Consider the following 19,432-nt stretch of genomic DNA (forward strand, 5'->3'; position numbering starts at 1 on the left):
ATGGTGAAAGACGCCAAGAAGAGCTCGAGCCTGCGGAAGGGAAGCGAGTTGAGCGTAACGTCGCAGCCGCCACGAGCGTGAGGGAGCAAGCGAGAGGCCTGTCTGACTGATGGACAGATGATTCTATTGCCTGAGGCTTTGCCTGAAAGAAAGTGCTGCCTCTTTTCATGCATTGCTGCTCAAAGGCACTCCCTGCTGACACACAGATGCAAGTGTTCAAGCAAAACGGCGAAGGCACTGTCCTGTGCCTCAGCTGCAACATGTTCAGCTGTAAACTGCTCGTCATATTAAGAGCTCTGCCTTCAACGAATTGCCACTTACCACACACATACATACTTCAAAAGAATGCTCACTGCTTCAAGCCGGAGTGCAACCAACTACCTAAGCACGACTTTGCTTTGCTTTGTTTTCGACTGCACTGCTCCGCTCTCCCACCTGTGAATCGAAGGGATGCGACAGAGGTGCCTCTCTTTGGTGATTGTCTGCCTCATGCCTTGGAATCTGCCCGTCCTGTGCACCTGCTGATGTCGCAGCTATTTTTCACAGACTGGGCCAGTGGCGCAATGGATAACGCATCTGACTACGGATCAGAAGATTGTAGGTTTGACTCCTACCTGGCTCGAGTATTTTTGCAATCTTTGCATTATGGCTTTGGATGCCACGTAAGCGAACATATTTGGTCAAACTGTCCAGCTCTTAAACTGGGAAGTACCTTCTTAGTGCAGTAGGCAGCACGTCAGTCTCATAATCTGAAGGTCCTGAGTTCAATCCTTAGAAAAGGCATTGATACTTGTAAAGATGTTTTTCCTTCTTTCCATTTCAGCTGCATGCATGCAAAAATCGAGAAGTTTTGCTGCGACAGCACACCAAAGGATTTGATGTCCCTCAGCCTGCGGTGACCTTCAGAAGCAGATGGGCTCACCCACACCTGACACAACTCTTGTGTCTGAACTATTAACTGAGCCAAAAGAACAGTGGAGAATGCAGGCATTGATCCCACTGCCTCACACATGCAAAGTAAGCGCTCTCCCATTTGAGCAAATTCCCCATTCACATCTGGTATTAGCTCCCAGATTGCATCTGACTCGCCCCTTATCACTTGCCTGCTCGCTTCCACGACCAGCAGAAATCTCCTGCTTCAGGTTGGCCTGCTCCCTGAACACTTTTTATGCTTTGCTCCAATCGACGTTACTGAGCAATAGCAGGCGAGCAAGGGCAGGACTGGAAGCCACGGATATGGTGAAAGACGCCAAGAAGAGCTCGAGCCTGCGGAAGGGAAGCGAGTTGAGCGTAACGTCGCAGCCGCCACGAGCGTGAGGGAGCAAGCGAGAGGCCTGTCTGACTGATGGACAGATGATTCTATTGCCTGAGGCTTTGCCTGAAAGAAAGTGCTGCCTCTTTTCATGCATTGCTGCTCAAAGGCACTCCCTGCTGACACACAGATGCAAGTGTTCAAGCAAAACGGCGAAGGCACTGTCCTGTGCCTCAGCTGCAACATGTTCAGCTGTAAACTGCTCGTCATATTAAGAGCTCTGCCTTCAACGAATTGCCACTTACCACACACATACATACTTCAAAAGAATGCTCACTGCTTCAAGCCGGAGTGCAACCAACTACCTAAGCACGACTTTGCTTTGCTTTGTTTTCTACTGCACTGCTCCGCTCTCCCACCTGTGAATCGAAGGGATGCGACAGAGGTGCCTCTCTTTGGTGATTGTCTGCCTCATGCCTTGTAATCTGCCCGTCCTGTGCACCTGCTGATGTCGCAGCTATTTTTCACAGGCTGGGCCAGTGGCGCAATGGATAACGCGTCTGACTACGGATCAGAAGATTGTAGGTTCGACTCCTACCTGGCTCGAGTATTTTTGCAATCTTTGCATTATGGCTTTGGATGCCACGTAAGCGAACATATTTGGTCAAACTGTCCAGCTCTTAAACTGGGAAGTACCTTCTTAGTGCAGTAGGCAGCACGTCAGTCTCATAATCTGAAGGTCCTGAGTTCAATCCTTAGAAAAGGCATTGATACTTGTAAAGATGTTTTTCCTTCTTTCCATTTCAGCTGCATGCATGCAAAAATCGAGAAGTTTTGCTGCGACAGCACACCAAAGGATTTGATGTCCCTCAGCCTGCGGTGACCTTCAGAAGCAGATGGGCTCACCCACACCTGACACAACTCTTGTGTCTGAACTATTAACTGAGCCAAAAGAACAGTGGAGAATGCAGGCATTGATCCCACTGCCTCACACATGCAAAGTAAGCGCTCTCCCATTTGAGCAAATTCCCCATTCACATCTGGTATTAGCTCCCAGTTTGCATCTGACTCGCCCCTTATCACTTGCCTGCTCGCTTCCACGACCAGCAGAAATCTCCTGCTTCAGGTTGGCCTGCTCCCTGAACACTTTTCATGCTTTGCTCCAATCGACGTTACTGAGCAATAGCAAGCGAGCAAGGGCAGGACTGGAAGCCACGGATATGGTGAAAGACGCCAAGAAGAGCTCGAGCCTGCGGAAGGGAAGCGAGTTGAGCGTAACGTCGCAGCCGCCACGAGCGTGAGGGAGCAAGCGAGAGGCCTGTCTGACTGATGGACAGATGATTCTATTGCCTGAGGCTTTGCCTGAAAGAAAGTGCTGCCTCTTTTCATGCATTGCTGCTCAAAGGCACTCCCTGCTGACACACAGATGCAAGTGTTCAAGCAAAACGGCGAAGGCACTGTCCTGTGCCTCAGCTGCAACATGTTCAGCTGTAAACTGCTCGTCATATTAAGAGCTCTGCCTTCAGCGAATTGCCACTTACCACACACATACATACTTCAAAAGAATGCTCACTGCTTCAAGCCGGAGTGCAACCAACTACCTAAGCACGACTTTGCTTTGCTTTGTTTTCTACTGCACTGCTCCGCTCTCCCACCTGTGAATCGAAGGGATGCGACAGAGGTGCCTCTCTTTGGTGATTGTCTGCCTCATGCCTTGTAATCTGCCCGTCCTGTGCACCTGCTGATGTCGCAGCTATTTTTCACAGACTGGGCCAGTGGCGCAATGGATAACGCGTCTGACTACGGATCAGAAGATTGTAGGTTCGACTCCTACCTGGCTCGAGTATTTTTTCAATCTTTGCATTATGGCTTTGGATGCCACGTAAGCGAACATATTTGGTCAAACTGTCCAGCTCTTAAACTGGGAAGTACCTTCTTAGTGCAGTAGGCAGCACGTCAGTCTCATAATCTGAAGGTCCTGAGTTCAATCCTTAGAAAAGGCATTGATACTTGTAAAGATGTTTTTCCTTCTTTCCATTTCAGCTGCATGCATGCAAAAATCGAGAAGTTTTGCTGCGACAGCACACCAAAGGATTTGATGTCCCTCAGCCTGCGGTGACCTTCAGAAGCAGATGGGCTCACCCACACCTGACACAACTCTTGTGTCTGAACTATTAACTGAGCCAAAAGAACAGTGGAGAATGCAGGCATTGATCCCACTGCCTCACACATGCAAAGTAAGCGCTCTCCCATTTGAGCAAATTCCCCATTCACATCTGGTATTAGCTCCCAGTTTGCATCTGACTCGCCCCTTATCACTTGCCTGCTCGCTTCCACGACCAGCAGAAATCTCCTGCTTCAGGTTGGCCTGCTCCCTGAACACTTTTCATGCTTTGCTCCAATCGACGTTACTGAGCAATAGCAAGCGAGCAAGGGCAGGACTGGAAGCCACGGATATGGTGAAAGACGCCAAGAAGAGCTTGAGCCTGCGGAAGGGAAGCGAGTTGAGCGTAACGTCGCAGCCGCCATGAGCGTGAGGGAGCAAGCGAGAGGCCTGTCTGACTGATGGACAGATGATTCTATTGCCTGAGGCTTTGCCTGAAAGAAAGTGCTGCCTCTTTTCATGCATTGCTGCTCAAAGGCACTCCCTGCTGACACACAGATGCAAGTGTTCAAGCAAAACGGCGAAGGCACTGTCCTGTGCCTCAGCTGCAACATGTTCAGCTGTAAACTGCTCGTCATATTAAGAGCTCTGCCTTCAACGAATTGCCACTTACCACACACATACATACTTCAAAAGAATGCTCACTGCTTCAAGCCAGAGTGCAACCAACTACCTAAGCACGACTTTGCTTTGCTTTGTTTTCGACTGCACTGCTCCGCTCTCCCACCTGTGAATCGAAGGGATGCGACAGAGGTGCCTCTCTTTGGTGATTGTCTGCCTCATGCCTTGGAATCTGCCCGTCCTGTGCACCTGCTGATGTCGCAGCTAGTTTTCACAGACTGGGCCAGTGGCGCAATGGATAACGCATCTGACTACGGATCAGAAGATTGTAGGTTCGACTCCTACCTGGCTCGAGTATTTTTGCAATCTTTGCATTATGGCTTTGGATGCCACGTAAGCGAACATATTTGGTCAAACTGTCCAGCTCTTAAACTGGGAAGTACCTTCTTAGTGCAGTAGGCAGCACGTCAGTCTCATAATCTGAAGGTCCTGAGTTCAATCCTTAGAAAAGGCATTGATACTTGTAAAGATGTTTTTCCTTCTTTCCATTTCAGCTGCATGCATGCAAAAATCGAGAAGTTTTGCTGCGACAGCACACCAAAGGATTTGATGTCCCTCAGCCTGCGGTGACCTTCAGAAGCAGATGGGCTCACCCACACCTGACACAACTCTTGTGTCTGAACTATTAACTGAGCCAAAAGAACAGTGGAGAATGCAGGCATTGATCCCACTGCCTCACACATGCAAAGTAAGCGCTCTCCCATTTGAGCAAATTCCCCATTCACATCTGGTATTAGCTCCCAGATTGCATCTGACTCGCCCCTTATCACTTGCCTGCTCGCTTCCACGACCAGCAGAAATCTCCTGCTTCAGGTTGGCCTGCTCCCTGAACACTTTTCATGCTTTGCTCCAATCGACGTTACTGAGCAATAGCAAGCGAGCAAGGGCAGGACTGGAAGCCACGGATATGGTGAAAGACGCCAAGAAGAGCTCGAGCCTGCGGAAGGGAAGCGAGTTGAGCGTAACGTCGCAGCCGCCACGAGCGTGAGGGAGCAAGCGAGAGGCCTGTCTGACTGATGGACAGATGATTCTATTGCCTGAGGCTTTGCCTGAAAGAAAGTGCTGCCTCTTTTCATGCATTGCTGCTCAAAGGCACTCCCTGCTGACACACAGATGCAAGTGTTCAAGCAAAACGGCGAAGGCACTGTCCTGTGCCTCAGCTGCAACATGTTCAGCTGTAAACTGCTCGTCATATTAAGAGCTCTGCCTTCAGCGAATTGCCACTTACCACACACATACATACTTCAAAAGAATGCTCACTGCTTCAAGCCGGAGTGCAACCAACTACCTAAGCACGACTTTGCTTTGCTTTGTTTTCTACTGCACTGCTCCGCTCTCCCACCTGTGAATCGAAGGGATGCGACAGAGGTGCCTCTCTTTGGTGATTGTCTGCCTCATGCCTTGTAATCTGCCCGTCCTGTGCACCTGCTGATGTCGCAGCTATTTTTCACAGGCTGGGCCAGTGGCGCAATGGATAACGCGTCTGACTACGGATCAGAAGATTGTAGGTTCGACTCCTACCTGGCTCGAGTATTTTTGCAATCTTTGCATTATGGCTTTGGATGCCACGTAAGCGAACATATTTGGTCAAACTGTCCAGCTCTTAAACTGGGAAGTACCTTCTTAGTGCAGTAGGCAGCACGTCAGTCTCATAATCTGAAGGTCCTGAGTTCAATCCTTAGAAAAGGCATTGATACTTGTAAAGATGTTTTTCCTTCTTTCCATTTCAGCTGCATGCATGCAAAAATCGAGAAGTTTTGCTGCGACAGCACACCAAAGGATTTGATGTCCCTCAGCCTGCGGTGACCTTCAGAAGCAGATGGGCTCACCCACACCTGACACAACTCTTGTGTCTGAACTATTAACTGAGCCAAAAGAACAGTGGAGAATGCAGGCATTGATCCCACTGCCTCACACATGCAAAGTAAGCGCTCTCCCATTTGAGCAAATTCCCCATTCACATCTGGTATTAGCTCCCAGTTTGCATCTGACTCGCCCCTTATCACTTGCCTGCTCGCTTCCACGACCAGCAGAAATCTCCTGCTTCAGGTTGGCCTGCTCCCTGAACACTTTTCATGCTTTGCTCCAATCGACGTTACTGAGCAATAGCAAGCGAGCAAGGGCAGGACTGGAAGCCACGGATATGGTGAAAGACGCCAAGAAGAGCTCGAGCCTGCGGAAGGGAAGCGAGTTGAGCGTAACGTCGCAGCCGCCACGAGCGTGAGGGAGCAAGCGAGAGGCCTGTCTGACTGATGGACAGATGATTCTATTGCCTGAGGCTTTGCCTGAAAGAAAGTGCTGCCTCTTTTCATGCATTGCTGCTCAAAGGCACTCCCTGCTGACACACAGATGCAAGTGTTCAAGCAAAACGGCGAAGGCACTGTCCTGTGCCTCAGCTGCAACATGTTCAGCTGTAAACTGCTCGTCATATTAAGAGCTCTGCCTTCAACGAATTGCCACTTACCACACACATACATACTTCAAAAGAATGCTCACTGCTTCAAGCCGGAGTGCAACCAACTACCTAAGCACGACTTTGCTTTGCTTTGTTTTCGACTGCACTGCTCCGCTCTCCCACCTGTGAATCGAAGGGATGCGACAGAGGTGCCTCTCTTTGGTGATTGTCTGCCTCATGCCTTGGAATCTGCCCGTCCTGTGCACCTGCTGATGTCGCAGCTATTTTTCACAGACTGGGCCAGTGGCGCAATGGATAACGCATCTGACTACGGATCAGAAGATTGTAGGTTTGACTCCTACCTGGCTCGAGTATTTTTGCAATCTTTGCATTATGGCTTTGGATGCCACGTAAGCGAACATATTTGGTCAAACTGTCCAGCTCTTAAACTGGGAAGTACCTTCTTAGTGCAGTAGGCAGCACGTCAGTCTCATAATCTGAAGGTCCTGAGTTCAATCCTTAGAAAAGGCATTGATACTTGTAAAGATGTTTTTCCTTCTTTCCATTTCAGCTGCATGCATGCAAAAATCGAGAAGTTTTGCTGCGACAGCACACCAAAGGATTTGATGTCCCTCAGCCTGCGGTGACCTTCAGAAGCAGATGGGCTCACCCACACCTGACACAACTCTTGTGTCTGAACTATTAACTGAGCCAAAAGAACAGTGGAGAATGCAGGCATTGATCCCACTGCCTCACACGTGCAAAGTAAGCACTCTCCCATTTGAGCAAATTCCCCATTCACATCTGGTATTAGCTCCCAGTTTGCATCTGACTCGCCCCTTATCACTTGCCTGCTCGCTTCCACGACCAGCAGAAATCTCCTGCTTCAGGTTGGCCTGCTCCCTGAACACTTTTCATGCTTTGCTCCAATCGACGTTACTGAGCAATAGCAAGCGAGCAAGGGCAGGACTGGAAGCCACGGATATGGTGAAAGACGCCAAGAAGAGCTCGAGCCTGCGGAAGGGAAGCGAGTTGAGCGTAACGTCGCAGCCGCCACGAGCGTGAGGGAGCAAGCGAGAGGCCTGTCTGACTGATGGACAGATGATTCTATTGCCTGAGGCTTTGCCTGAAAGAAAGTGCTGCCTCTTTTCATGCATTGCTGCTCAAAGGCACTCCCTGCTGACACACAGATGCAAGTGTTCAAGCAAAACGGCGAAGGCACTGTCCTGTGCCTCAGCTGCAACATGTTCAGCTGTAAACTGCTCGTCATATTAAGAGCTCTGCCTTCAACGAATTGCCACTTACCACACACATACATACTTCAAAAGAATGCTCACTGCTTCAAGCCGGAGTGCAACCAACTACCTAAGCACGACTTTGCTTTGCTTTGTTTTCTACTGCACTGCTCCGCTCTCCCACCTGTGAATCGAAGGGATGCGACAGAGGTGCCTCTCTTTGGTGATTGTCTGCCTCATGCCTTGTAATCTGCCCGTCCTGTGCACCTGCTGATGTCGCAGCTATTTTTCACAGACTGGGCCAGTGGCGCAATGGATAACGCGTCTGACTACGGATCAGAAGATTGTAGGTTCGACTCCTACCTGGCTCGAGTATTTTTGCAATCTTTGCATTATGGCTTTGGATGCCACGTAAGCGAACATATTTGGTCAAACTGTCCAGCTCTTAAACTGGGAAGTACCTTCTTAGTGCAGTAGGCAGCACGTCAGTCTCATAATCTGAAGGTCCTGAGTTCAATCCTTAGAAAAGGCATTGATACTTGTAAAGATGTTTTTCCTTCTTTCCATTTCAGCTGCATGCATGCAAAAATCGAGAAGTTTTGCTGCGACAGCACACCAAAGGATTTGATGTCCCTCAGCCTGCGGTGACCTTCAGAAGCAGATGGGCTCACCCACACCTGACACAACTCTTGTGTCTGAACTATTAACTGAGCCAAAAGAACAGTGGAGAATGCAGGCATTGATCCCACTGCCTCACACGTGCAAAGTAAGCACTCTCCCATTTGAGCAAATTCCCCATTCACATCTGGTATTAGCTCCCAGTTTGCATCTGACTCGCCCCTTATCACTTGCCTGCTCGCTTCCACGACCAGCAGAAATCTCCTGCTTCAGGTTGGCCTGCTCCCTGAACACTTTTCATGCTTTGCTCCAATCGACGTTACTGAGCAATAGCAAGCGAGCAAGGGCAGGACTGGAAGCCACGGATATGGTGAAAGACGCCAAGAAGAGCTCGAGCCTGCGGAAGGGAAGTGAGTTGAGCGTAACGTTGCAGCCGCCACGAGCATGAGGGAGCAAGCGAGAGGCCTGTCTGACTGATGGACAGATGATTCTATTGCCTGAGGCTTTGCTTGAAAGAAAGTGCTGCCTCTTTTCATGCATTGCTGCTCAAAGGCACTCCCTGCTGACACACAGATGCAAGTGTTCAAGCAAAACGGCGAAGGCACTGTCCTGTGCCTCAGCTGCAACATGTTCAGCTGTAAACTGCTCGTCATATTAAGAGCTCTGCCTTCAACGAATTGCCACTTACCACACACATACATACTTCAAAAGAATGCTCACTGCTTCAAGCCGGAGTGCAACCAACTACCTAAGCACGACTTTGCTTTGCTTTGTTTTCGACTGCACTGCTCCGCTCTCCCACCTGTGAATCGAAGGGATGCGACAGAGGTGCCTCTCTTTGGTGATTGTCTGCCTCATGCCTTGGAATCTGCCCGTCCTGTGCACCTGCTGATGTCGCAGCTATTTTTCACAGACTGGGCCAGTGGCGCAATGGATAACGCATCTGACTACGGATCAGAAGATTGTAGGTTCGACTCCTACCTGGCTCGAGTATTTTTGCAATCTTTGCATTATGGCTTTGGATGCCACGTAAGCGAACATATTTGGTCAAACTGTCCAGCTCTTAAACTGGGAAGTACCTTCTTAGTGCAGTAGGCAGCACGTCAGTCTCATAATCTGAAGGTCCTGAGTTCAATCCTTAGAAAAGGCATTGATACTTGTAAAGATGTTTTTCCTTCTTTCCATTTCAGCTGCATGCATGCAAAAATCGAGAAGTTTTGCTGCGACAGCACACCAAAGGATTTGATGTCCCTCAGCCTGCGGTGACCTTCAGAAGCAGATGGGCTCACCCACACCTGACACAACTCTTGTGTCTGAACTATTAACTGAGCCAAAAGAACAGTGGAGAATGCAGGCATTGATCCCACTGCCTCACACATGCAAAGTAAGCGCTCTCCCATTTGAGCAAATTCCCCATTCACATCTGGTATTAGCTCCCAGATTGCATCTGACTCGCCCCTTATCACTTGCCTGCTCGCTTCCACGACCAGCAGAAATCTCCTGCTTCAGGTTGGCCTGCTCCCTGAACACTTTTCATGCTTTGCTCCAATCGACGTTACTGAGCAATAGCAAGCGAGCAAGGGCAGGACTGGAAGCCACGGATATGGTGAAAGACGCCAAGAAGAGCTCGAGCCTGCGGAAGGGAAGCGAGTTGAGCGTAACGTCGCAGCCGCCACGAGCGTGAGGGAGCAAGCGAGAGGCCTGTCTGACTGATGGACAGATGATTCTATTGCCTGAGGCTTTGCCTGAAAGAAAGTGCTGCCTCTTTTCATGCATTGCTGCTCAAAGGCACTCCCTGCTGACACACAGATGCAAGTGTTCAAGCAAAACGGCGAAGGCACTGTCCTGTGCCTCAGCTGCAACATGTTCAGCTGTAAACTGCTCGTCATATTAAGAGCTCTGCCTTCAACGAATTGCCACTTACCACACACATACATACTTCAAAAGAATGCTCACTGCTTCAAGCCGGAGTGCAACCAACTACCTAAGCACGACTTTGCTTTGCTTTGTTTTCGACTGCACTGCTCCGCTCTCCCACCTGTGAATCGAAGGGATGCGACAGAGGTGCCTCTCTTTGGTGATTGTCTGCCTCATGCCTTGGAATCTGCCCGTCCTGTGCACCTGCTGATGTCGCAGCTATTTTTCACAGACTGGGCCAGTGGCGCAATGGATAACGCATCTGACTACGGATCAGAAGATTGTAGGTTTGACTCCTACCTGGCTCGAGTATTTTTGCAATCTTTGCATTATGGCTTTGGATGCCACGTAAGCGAACATATTTGGTCAAACTGTCCAGCTCTTAAACTGGGAAGTACCTTCTTAGTGCAGTAGGCAGCACGTCAGTCTCATAATCTGAAGGTCCTGAGTTCAATCCTTAGAAAAGGCATTGATACTTGTAAAGATGTTTTTCCTTCTTTCCATTTCAGCTGCATGCATGCAAAAATCGAGAAGTTTTGCTGCGACAGCACACCAAAGGATTTGATGTCCCTCAGCCTGCGGTGACCTTCAGAAGCAGATGGGCTCACCCACACCTGACACAACTCTTGTGTCTGAACTATTAACTGAGCCAAAAGAACAGTGGAGAATGCAGGCATTGATCCCACTGCCTCACACGTGCAAAGTAAGCACTCTCCCATTTGAGCAAATTCCCCATTCACATCTGGTATTAGCTCCCAGTTTGCATCTGACTCGCCCCTTATCACTTGCCTGCTCGCTTCCACGACCAGCAGAAATCTCCTGCTTCAGGTTGGCCTGCTCCCTGAACACTTTTCATGCTTTGCTCCAATCGACGTTACTGAGCAATAGCAAGCGAGCAAGGGCAGGACTGGAAGCCACGGATATGGTGAAAGACGCCAAGAAGAGCTCGAGCCTGCGGAAGGGAAGCGAGTTGAGCGTAACGTCGCAGCCGCCACGAGCGTGAGGGAGCAAGCGAGAGGCCTGTCTGACTGATGGACAGATGATTCTATTGCCTGAGGCTTTGCCTGAAAGAAAGTGCTGCCTCTTTTCATGCATTGCTGCTCAAAGGCACTCCCTGCTGACACACAGATGCAAGTGTTCAAGCAAAACGGCGAAGGCACTGTCCTGTGCCTCAGCTGCAACATGTTCAGCTGTAAACTGCTCGTCATATTAAGAGCTCTGCCTTCAACGAATTGCCACTTACCACACACATACATACTTCAAAAGAATGCTCACTGCTTCAAGCCGGAGTGCAACCAACTACCTAAGCACGACTTTGCTTTGCTTTGTTTTCTACTGCACTGCTCCGCTCTCCCACCTGTGAATCGAAGGGATGCGACAGAGGTGCCTCTCTTTGGTGATTGTCTGCCTCATGCCTTGTAATCTGCCCGTCCTGTGCACCTGCTGATGTCGCAGCTATTTTTCACAGACTGGGCCAGTGGCGCAATGGATAACGCGTCTGACTACGGATCAGAAGATTGTAGGTTCGACTCCTACCTGGCTCGAGTATTTTTGCAATCTTTGCATTATGGCTTTGGATGCCACGTAAGCGAACATATTTGGTCAAACTGTCCAGCTCTTAAACTGGGAAGTACCTTCTTAGTGCAGTAGGCAGCACGTCAGTCTCATAATCTGAAGGTCCTGAGTTCAATCCTTAGAAAAGGCATTGATACTTGTAAAGATGTTTTTCCTTCTTTCCATTTCAGCTGCATGCATGCAAAAATCGAGAAGTTTTGCTGCGACAGCACACCAAAGGATTTGATGTCCCTCAGCCTGCGGTGACCTTCAGAAGCAGATGGGCTCACCCACACCTGACACAACTCTTGTGTCTGAACTATTAACTGAGCCAAAAGAACAGTGGAGAATGCAGGCATTGATCCCACTGCCTCACACGTGCAAAGTAAGCACTCTCCCATTTGAGCAAATTCCCCATTCACATCTGGTATTAGCTCCCAGTTTGCATCTGACTCGCCCCTTATCACTTGCCTGCTCGCTTCCACGACCAGCAGAAATCTCCTGCTTCAGGTTGGCCTGCTCCCTGAACACTTTTCATGCTTTGCTCCAATCGACGTTACTGAGCAATAGCAAGCGAGCAAGGGCAGGACTGGAAGCCACGGATATGGTGAAAGACGCCAAGAAGAGCTCGAGCCTGCGGAAGGGAAGTGAGTTGAGCGTAACGTTGCAGCCGCCACGAGCATGAGGGAGCAAGCGAGAGGCCTGTCTGACTGATGGACAGATGATTCTATTGCCTGAGGCTTTGCTTGAAAGAAAGTGCTGCCTCTTTTCATGCATTGCTGCTCAAAGGCACTCCCTGCTGACACACAGATGCAAGTGTTCAAGCAAAACGGCGAAGGCACTGTCCTGTGCCTCAGCTGCAACATGTTCAGCTGTAAACTGCTCGTCATATTAAGAGCTCTGCCTTCAACGAATTGCCACTTACCACACACATACATACTTCAAAAGAATGCTCACTGCTTCAAGCCGGAGTGCAACCAACTACCTAAGCACGACTTTGCTTTGCTTTGTTTTCGACTGCACTGCTCCGCTCTCCCACCTGTGAATCGAAGGGATGCGACAGAGGTGCCTCTCTTTGGTGATTGTCTGCCTCATGCCTTGGAATCTGCCCGTCCTGTGCACCTGCTGATGTCGCAGCTATTTTTCACAGACTGGGCCAGTGGCGCAATGGATAACGCATCTGACTACGGATCAGAAGATTGTAGGTTCGACTCCTACCTGGCTCGAGTATTTTTGCAATCTTTGCATTATGGCTTTGGATGCCACGTAAGCGAACATATTTGGTCAAACTGTCCAGCTCTTAAACTGGGAAGTACCTTCTTAGTGCAGTAGGCAGCACGTCAGTCTCATAATCTGAAGGTCCTGAGTTCAATCCTTAGAAAAGGCATTGATACTTGTAAAGATGTTTTTCCTTCTTTCCATTTCAGCTGCATGCATGCAAAAATCGAGAAGTTTTGCTGCGACAGCACACCAAAGGATTTGATGTCCCTCAGCCTGCGGTGACCTTCAGAAGCAGATGGGCTCACCCACACCTGACACAACTCTTGTGTCTGAACTATTAACTGAGCCAAAAGAACAGTGGAGAATGCAGGCATTGATCCCACTGCCTCACACATGCAAAGTAAGCGCTCTCCCATTTGAGCAAATTCCCCATTCACATCTGGTATTAGCTCCCAGATTGCATCTGACTCGCCCCTTATCACTTGCCTGCTCGCTTCCACGACCAGCAGAAATCTCCTGCTTCAGGTTGGCCTGCTCCCTGAACACTTTTCATGCTTTGCTCCAATCGACGTTACTGAGCAATAGCAAGCGAGCAAGGGCAGGACTGGAAGCCACGGATATGGTGAAAGACGCCAAGAAGAGCTCGAGCCTGCGGAAGGGAAGCGAGTTGAGCGTAACGTCGCAGCCGCCACGAGCGTGAGGGAGCAAGCGAGAGGCCTGTCTGACTGATGGACAGATGATTCTATTGCCTGAGGCTTTGCCTGAAAGAAAGTGCTGCCTCTTTTCATGCATTGCTGCTCAAAGGCACTCCCTGCTGACACACAGATGCAAGTGTTCAAGCAAAACGGCGAAGGCACTGTCCTGTGCCTCAGCTGCAACATGTTCAGCTGTAAACTGCTCGTCATATTAAGAGCTCTGCCTTCAACGAATTGCCACTTACCACACACATACATACTTCAAAAGAATGCTCACTGCTTCAAGCCGGAGTGCAACCAACTACCTAAGCACGACTTTGCTTTGCTTTGTTTTCTACTGCACTGCTCCGCTCTCCCACCTGTGAATCGAAGGGATGCGACAGAGGTGCCTCTCTTTGGTGATTGTCTGCCTCATGCCTTGGAATCTGCCCGTCCTGTGCACCTGCTGATGTCGCAGCTATTTTTCACAGACTGGGCCAGTGGCGCAATGGATAACGCATCTGACTACGGATCAGAAGATTGTAGGTTTGACTCCTACCTGGCTCGAGTATTTTTGCAATCTTTGCATTATGGCTTTGGATGCCACGTAAGCGAACATATTTGGTCAAACTGTCCAGCTCTTAAACTGGGAAGTACCTTCTTAGTGCAGTAGGCAGCACGTCAGTCTCATAATCTGAAGGTCCTGAGTTCAATCCTTAGAAAAGGCATTGATACTTGTAAAGATGTTTTTCCTTCTTTCCATTTCAGCTGCATGCATGCAAAAATCGAGAAGTTTTGCTGCGACAGCACACCAAAGGATTTGATGTCCCTCAGCCTGCGGTGACCTTCAGAAGCAGATGGGCTCACCCACACCTGACACAACTCTTGTGTCTGAACTATTAACTGAGCCAAAAGAACAGTGGAGAATGCAGGCATTGATCCCACTGCCTCACACGTGCAAAGTAAGCACTCTCCCATTTGAGCAAATTCCCCATTCACATCTGGTATTAGCTCCCAGATTGCATCTGACTCGCCCCTTATCACTTGCCTGCTCGCTTCCACGACCAGCAGAAATCTCCTGCTTCAGGTTGGCCTGCTCCCTGAACACTTTTCATGCTTTGCTCCAATCGACGTTACTGAGCAATAGCAGGCGAGCAAGGGCAGGACTGGAAGCCACGGATATGGTGAAAGACGCCAAGAAGAGCTCGAGCCTGCGGAAGGGAAGCGAGTTGAGCGTAACGTCGCAGCCGCCACGAGCGTGAGGGAGCAAGCGAGAGGCCTGTCTGACTGATGGACAGATGATTCTATTGCCTGAGGCTTTGCCTGAAAGAAAGTGCTGCCTCTTTTCATGCATTGCTGCTCAAAGGCACTCCCTGCTGACACACAGATGCAAGTGTTCAAGCAAAACGGCGAAGGCACTGTCCTGTGCCTCAGCTGCAACATGTTCAGCTGTAAACTGCTCGTCATATTAAGAGCTCTGCCTTCAACGAATTGCCACTTACCACACACATACATACTTCAAAAGAATGCTCACTGCTTCAAGCCGGAGTGCAACCAACTACCTAAGCACGACTTTGCTTTGCTTTGTTTTCGACTGCACTGCTCCGCTCTCCCACCTGTGAATCGAAGGGATGCGACAGAGGTGCCTCTCTTTGGTGATTGTCTGCCTCATGCCTTGGAATCTGCCCGTCCTGTGCACCTGCTGATGTCGCAGCTATTTTTCACAGACTGGGCCAGTGGCGCAATGGATAACGCGTCTGACTACGGATCAGAAGATTGTAGGTTCGACTCCTACCTGGCTCGAGTATTTTTGCAATCTTTGCATTATGGCTTTGGATGCCACGTAAGCGAACATATTTGGTCAAACTGTCCAGCTCTTAAACTGGGAAGTACCTTCTTAGTGCAGTAGGCAGCACGTCAGTCTCATAATCTGAAGGTCCTGAGTTCAATCCTTAGAAAAGGCATTGATACTTGTAAAGATGTTTTTCCTTCTTTCCATTTCAGCTGCATGCATGCAAAAATCGAGAAGTTTTGCTGCGACAGCACACCAAAGGATTTGATGTCCCTCAGCCTGCGGTGACCTTCAGAAGCAGATGGGCTCACCCACACCTGACACAACTCTTGTGTCTGAACTATTAACTGAGCCAAAAGAACAGTGGAGAATGCAGGCATTGATCCCACTGCCTCACACGTGCAAAGTAAGCACTCTCCCATTTGAGCAAATTCCCCATTCACATCTGGTATTAGCTCCCAGTTTGCATCTGACTCGCCCCTTATCACTTGCCTGCTCGCTTCCACGACCAGCAGAAATCTCCTGCTTCAGGTTGGCCTGCTCCCTGAACACTTTTCATGCTTTGCTCCAATCGACGTTACTGAGCAATAGCAAGCGAGCAAGGGCAGGACTGGAAGCCACGGATATGGTGAAAGACGCCAAGAAGAGCTCGAGCCTGCGGAAGGGAAGCGAGTTGAGCGTAACGTCGCAGCCGCCACGAGCGTGAGGGAGCAAGCGAGAGGCCTGTCTGACTGATGGACAGATGATTCTATTGCCTGAGGCTTTGCCTGAAAGAAAGTGCTGCCTCTTTTCATGCATTGCTGCTCAAAGGCACTCCCTGCTGACACACAGATGCAAGTGTTCAAGCAAAACGGCGAAGGCACTGTCCTGTGCCTCAGCTGCAACATGTTCAGCTGTAAACTGCTCGTCATATTAAGAGCTCTGCCTTCAACGAATTGCCACTTACCACACACATACATACTTCAAAAGAATGCTCACTGCTTCAAGCCGGAGTGCAACCAACTACCTAAGCACGACTTTGCTTTGCTTTGTTTTCTACTGCACTGCTCCGCTCTCCCACCTGTGAATCGAAGGGATGCGACAGAGGTGCCTCTCTTTGGTGATTGTCTGCCTCATGCCTTGGAATCTGCCCGTCCTGTGCACCTGCTGATGTCGCAGCTATTTTTCACAGACTGGGCCAGTGGCGCAATGGATAACGCGTCTGACTACGGATCAGAAGATTGTAGGTTCGACTCCTACCTGGCTCGAGTATTTTTGCAATCTTTGCATTATGGCTTTGGATGCCACGTAAGCGAACATATTTGGTCAAACTGTCCAGCTCTTAAACTGGGAAGTACCTTCTTAGTGCAGTAGGCAGCACGTCAGTCTCATAATCTGAAGGTCCTGAGTTCAATCCTTAGAAAAGGCATTGATACTTGTAAAGATGTTTTTCCTTCTTTCCATTTCAGCTGCATGCATGCAAAAATCGAGAAGTTTTGCTGCGACAGCACACCAAAGGATTTGATGTCCCTCAGCCTGCGGTGACCTTCAGAAGCAGATGGGCTCACCCACACCTGACACAACTCTTGTGTCTGAACTATTAACTGAGCCAAAAGAACAGTGGAGAATGCAGGCATTGATCCCACTGCCTCACACGTGCAAAGTAAGCACTCTCCCATTTGAGCAAATTCCCCATTCACATCTGGTATTAGCTCCCAGTTTGCATCTGACTCGCCCCTTATCACTTGCCTGCTCGCTTCCACGACCAGCAGAAATCTCCTGCTTCAGGTTGGCCTGCTCCCTGAACACTTTTCATGCTTTGCTCCAATCGACGTTACTGAGCAATAGCAAGCGAGCAAGGGCAGGACTGGAAGCCACGGATATGGTGAAAGACGCCAAGAAGAGCTCGAGCCTGCGGAAGGGAAGTGAGTTGAGCGTAACGTTGCAGCCGCCACGAGCATGAGGGAGCAAGCGAGAGGCCTGTCTGACTGATGGACAGATGATTCTATTGCCTGAGGCTTTGCTTGAAAGAAAGTGCTGCCTCTTTTCATGCATTGCTGCTCAAAGGCACTCCCTGCTGACACACAGATGCAAGTGTTCAAGCAAAACGGCGAAGGCACTGTCCTGTGCCTCAGCTGCAACATGTTCAGCTGTAAACTGCTCGTCATATTAAGAGCTCTGCCTTCAACGAATTGCCACTTACCACACACATACATACTTCAAAAGAATGCTCACTGCTTCAAGCCGGAGTGCAACCAACTACCTAAGCACGACTTTGCTTTGCTTTGTTTTCGACTGCACTGCTCCGCTCTCCCACCTGTGAATCGAAGGGATGCGACAGAGGTGCCTCTCTTTGGTGATTGTCTGCCTCATGCCTTGTAATCTGCCCGTCCTGTGCACCTGCTGATGTCGCAGCTATTTTTCACAGACTGGGCCAGTGGCGCAATGGATAACGCATCTGACTACGGATCAGAAGATTGTAGGTTTGACTCCTACCTGGCTCGAGTATTTTTGCAATCTTTGCATTATGGCTTTGGATGCCACGTAAGCGAACATATTTGGTCAAACTGTCCAGCTCTTAAACTGGGAAGTACCTTCTTAGTGCAGTAGGCAGCACGTCAGTCTCATAATCTGAAGGTCCTGAGTTCAATCCTTAGAAAAGGCATTGATACTTGTAAAGATGTTTTTCCTTCTTTCCATTTCAGCTGCATGCATGCAAAAATCGAGAAGTTTTGCTGCGACAGCACACCAAAGGATTTGATGTCCCTCAGCCTGCGGTGACCTTCAGAAGCAGATGGGCTCACCCACACCTGACACAACTCTTGTGTCTGAACTATTAACTGAGCCAAAAGAACAGTGGAGAATGCAGGCATTGATCCCACTGCCTCACACGTGCAAAGTAAGCACTCTCCCATTTGAGCAAATTCCCCATTCACATCTGGTATTAGCTCCCAGTTTGCATCTGACTCGCCCCTTATCACTTGCCTGCTCGCTTCCACGACCAGCAGAAATCTCCTGCTTCAGGTTGGCCTGCTCCCTGAACACTTTTCATGCTTTGCTCCAATCGACGTTACTGAGCAATAGCAAGCGAGCAAGGGCAGGACTGGAAGCCACGGATATGGTGAAAGACGCCAAGAAGAGCTCGAGCCTGCGGAAGGGAAGCGAGTTGAGCGTAACGTCGCAGCCGCCACGAGCGTGAGGGAGCAAGCGAGAGGCCTGTCTGACTGATGGACAGATGATTCTATTGCCTGAGGCTTTGCCTGAAAGAAAGTGCTGCCTCTTTTCATGCATTGCTGCTCAAAGGCACTCCCTGCTGACACACAGATGCAAGTGTTCAAGCAAAACGGCGAAGGCACTGTCCTGTGCCTCAGCTGCAACATGTTCAGCTGTAAACTGCTCGTCATATTAAGAGCTCTGCCTTCAACGAATTGCCACTTACCACACACATACATACTTCAAAAGAATGCTCACTGCTTCAAGCCGGAGTGCAACCAACTACCTAAGCACGACTTTGCTTTGCTTTGTTTTCTACTGCACTGCTCCGCTCTCCCACCTGTGAATCGAAGGGATGCGACAGAGGTGCCTCTCTTTGGTGATTGTCTGCCTCATGCCTTGTAATCTGCCCGTCCTGTGCACCTGCTGATGTCGCAGCTATTTTTCACAGACTGGGCCAGTGGCGCAATGGATAACGCGTCTGACTACGGATCAGAAGATTGTAGGTTCGACTCCTACCTGGCTCGAGTATTTTTGCAATCTTTGCATTATGGCTTTGGATGCCACGTAAGCGAACATATTTGGTCAAACTGTCCAGCTCTTAAACTGGGAAGTACCTTCTTAGTGCAGTAGGCAGCACGTCAGTCTCATAATCTGAAGGTCCTGAGTTCAATCCTTAGAAAAGGCATTGATACTTGTAAAGATGTTTTTCCTTCTTTCCATTTCAGCTGCATGCATGCAAAAATCGAGAAGTTTTGCTGCGACAGCACACCAAAGGATTTGATGTCCCTCAGCCT

The 19,432-nt window shown here is 49.5% G+C and overlaps 16 non-coding genes across 16 annotated transcripts; all 16 read left to right on the top strand.

Annotated features, from left to right (window-relative positions):
- The first annotated feature begins 549 nt into the window (after positions 1–549).
- On the top strand, positions 550–622 carry trnar-acg (transfer RNA arginine (anticodon ACG)). The gene has a single exon. It is a non-coding gene; the product is annotated as a tRNA-Arg (tRNA).
- A 1,163-nt stretch (positions 623–1,785) lies between these two features.
- Positions 1,786–1,858, top strand: trnar-acg (transfer RNA arginine (anticodon ACG)). The gene has a single exon. It is a non-coding gene; the product is annotated as a tRNA-Arg (tRNA).
- Positions 1,859–3,021: 1,163 nt separating this feature from the next.
- trnar-acg (transfer RNA arginine (anticodon ACG)) lies at positions 3,022–3,094 on the top strand. The gene has a single exon. It is a non-coding gene; the product is annotated as a tRNA-Arg (tRNA).
- Positions 3,095–4,257: 1,163 nt separating this feature from the next.
- Positions 4,258–4,330, top strand: trnar-acg (transfer RNA arginine (anticodon ACG)). The gene has a single exon. It is a non-coding gene; the product is annotated as a tRNA-Arg (tRNA).
- Positions 4,331–5,493: 1,163 nt separating this feature from the next.
- On the top strand, positions 5,494–5,566 carry trnar-acg (transfer RNA arginine (anticodon ACG)). Its single transcript has one exon. It is a non-coding gene; the product is annotated as a tRNA-Arg (tRNA).
- Positions 5,567–6,729: 1,163 nt separating this feature from the next.
- Positions 6,730–6,802, top strand: trnar-acg (transfer RNA arginine (anticodon ACG)). The gene has a single exon. It is a non-coding gene; the product is annotated as a tRNA-Arg (tRNA).
- A 1,163-nt stretch (positions 6,803–7,965) lies between these two features.
- On the top strand, positions 7,966–8,038 carry trnar-acg (transfer RNA arginine (anticodon ACG)). The gene has a single exon. It is a non-coding gene; the product is annotated as a tRNA-Arg (tRNA).
- A 1,163-nt stretch (positions 8,039–9,201) lies between these two features.
- trnar-acg (transfer RNA arginine (anticodon ACG)) lies at positions 9,202–9,274 on the top strand. The gene has a single exon. It is a non-coding gene; the product is annotated as a tRNA-Arg (tRNA).
- A 1,163-nt stretch (positions 9,275–10,437) lies between these two features.
- trnar-acg (transfer RNA arginine (anticodon ACG)) lies at positions 10,438–10,510 on the top strand. The gene has a single exon. It is a non-coding gene; the product is annotated as a tRNA-Arg (tRNA).
- A 1,163-nt stretch (positions 10,511–11,673) lies between these two features.
- On the top strand, positions 11,674–11,746 carry trnar-acg (transfer RNA arginine (anticodon ACG)). Its single transcript has one exon. It is a non-coding gene; the product is annotated as a tRNA-Arg (tRNA).
- Positions 11,747–12,909: 1,163 nt separating this feature from the next.
- Positions 12,910–12,982, top strand: trnar-acg (transfer RNA arginine (anticodon ACG)). Its single transcript has one exon. It is a non-coding gene; the product is annotated as a tRNA-Arg (tRNA).
- A 1,163-nt stretch (positions 12,983–14,145) lies between these two features.
- trnar-acg (transfer RNA arginine (anticodon ACG)) lies at positions 14,146–14,218 on the top strand. The gene has a single exon. It is a non-coding gene; the product is annotated as a tRNA-Arg (tRNA).
- Positions 14,219–15,381: 1,163 nt separating this feature from the next.
- trnar-acg (transfer RNA arginine (anticodon ACG)) lies at positions 15,382–15,454 on the top strand. Its single transcript has one exon. It is a non-coding gene; the product is annotated as a tRNA-Arg (tRNA).
- Positions 15,455–16,617: 1,163 nt separating this feature from the next.
- Positions 16,618–16,690, top strand: trnar-acg (transfer RNA arginine (anticodon ACG)). The gene has a single exon. It is a non-coding gene; the product is annotated as a tRNA-Arg (tRNA).
- A 1,163-nt stretch (positions 16,691–17,853) lies between these two features.
- Positions 17,854–17,926, top strand: trnar-acg (transfer RNA arginine (anticodon ACG)). Its single transcript has one exon. It is a non-coding gene; the product is annotated as a tRNA-Arg (tRNA).
- A 1,163-nt stretch (positions 17,927–19,089) lies between these two features.
- Positions 19,090–19,162, top strand: trnar-acg (transfer RNA arginine (anticodon ACG)). Its single transcript has one exon. It is a non-coding gene; the product is annotated as a tRNA-Arg (tRNA).
- The last annotated feature ends 270 nt before the right edge of the window (positions 19,163–19,432 follow it).

This window comes from Pristiophorus japonicus, chromosome 1 (genome assembly GCF_044704955.1).
Source record: "Pristiophorus japonicus isolate sPriJap1 chromosome 1, sPriJap1.hap1, whole genome shotgun sequence".
In the NCBI taxonomy this organism is placed as follows: domain Eukaryota; kingdom Metazoa; phylum Chordata; class Chondrichthyes; family Pristiophoridae; genus Pristiophorus; species Pristiophorus japonicus.